This window comes from Coenobita brevimanus, chromosome 38 (assembly GCF_032717465.1).
Source record: "Coenobita brevimanus isolate Jiangsu-jjx chromosome 38, ASM3271746v2, whole genome shotgun sequence".
Classification (NCBI taxonomy): domain Eukaryota; kingdom Metazoa; phylum Arthropoda; class Malacostraca; order Decapoda; family Coenobitidae; genus Coenobita; species Coenobita brevimanus.
In genome coordinates this window covers 14,106,520-14,107,602 of record NC_136991.1, presented here as the reverse complement: position 1 = coordinate 14,107,602, position 1,083 = coordinate 14,106,520, and the positions used below count along the sequence as shown (strand labels likewise).

General features: G+C 45.0%; 1 non-coding gene across 1 annotated transcript; it reads right to left on the bottom strand.

The window, feature by feature from the left end:
• Positions 1-565: 565 nt before the first annotated feature.
• LOC145396653 (5S ribosomal RNA) lies at positions 566-684 on the bottom strand. Its single transcript, XR_013896813.1, has one exon. It is a non-coding gene; the product is annotated as a 5S ribosomal RNA (ribosomal RNA).
• Positions 685-1,083: the final 399 nt, after the last annotated feature.

Here is a 1,083-nt window from a genome sequence, read left to right as displayed (position 1 = left end):
CACTGTCAGCAGAGAACTTTTATGGAATGCTTTGTCAAAACTGAAAGTTCCAACTTCCCATCCTGAAGAGCCTGCATGGCGGCATGAATGCTCTTGCGTCCTTAGATGGGAGCAAATCCAAATCCTGCAACGTAGAGGTGGAAATACAGCATTTGTCCTGGCTCTTCTAATATGCAACTTCTATTTGACTGCAGTTATCCTTTTAAATCACTAACAAATGAACCATGATGATGGAATAAAAATTAAGTATCAACTAGACGGTAATTTATTTAACCTCAAACGTCTTCAAGGTCAATCAATGACTTAAATGCCCCATTTCTTTAGTGCTAAAATATAGTGATGATAATGTTATCCTTGCAAATAAGACAGAATTCCTATAACAGAGCCTCACCATCAACTCCAACACATTCATTGAGGCTCCAAATAAGTGTCAATAAAACATAAATAATCCATCCATCCATTGCCAGACGCCATGTATCCCAAATGGGGTGGCCAAGGGCTTAGAGTTAATTGTTTTACAGGGAGGGGCACTAATCCTCCACCAACCCCACTTGACACGTAGGGATGCCAACAGCATCTGGTGTTTCCAGGCGGTCACCCATCCAAGTACTAACCAGACCCAACGTTGCTTAACTTCGCTGATCGGATGGGAAGCGGTGTACTCAACGTGGCGTGGCCGTTGGCAACATAAATAATATCTATCTATATAACGAGGCTGCTTCCCCTCCCCCCCCCAAAAAAAAAAGGGGTCGCCGAGACAGGACGACACACTCTCAATTTACTCACACACACACACACACACACACACACACACACACACACACATTTACTCGTATCTTAGCCCCAGGGAGAGAAGGGACAGATCCTCGCTGCACCACATCGCATAAGGGTCAACTGCTTAGTGTAATCAGCAACATCTGCAGCAGGGCCCGACAACAGAGCTGGTTTACCCCTGCCACATCATAATGGATCCATCCCTTTACCCGCATCTGACCTGATCACCTGATCAGACCAAATGTGGGAGAATATCCCCTCGGGACCGTGTCACCATTTATTCATTCACAATTTCTTTCCAGTCATCCT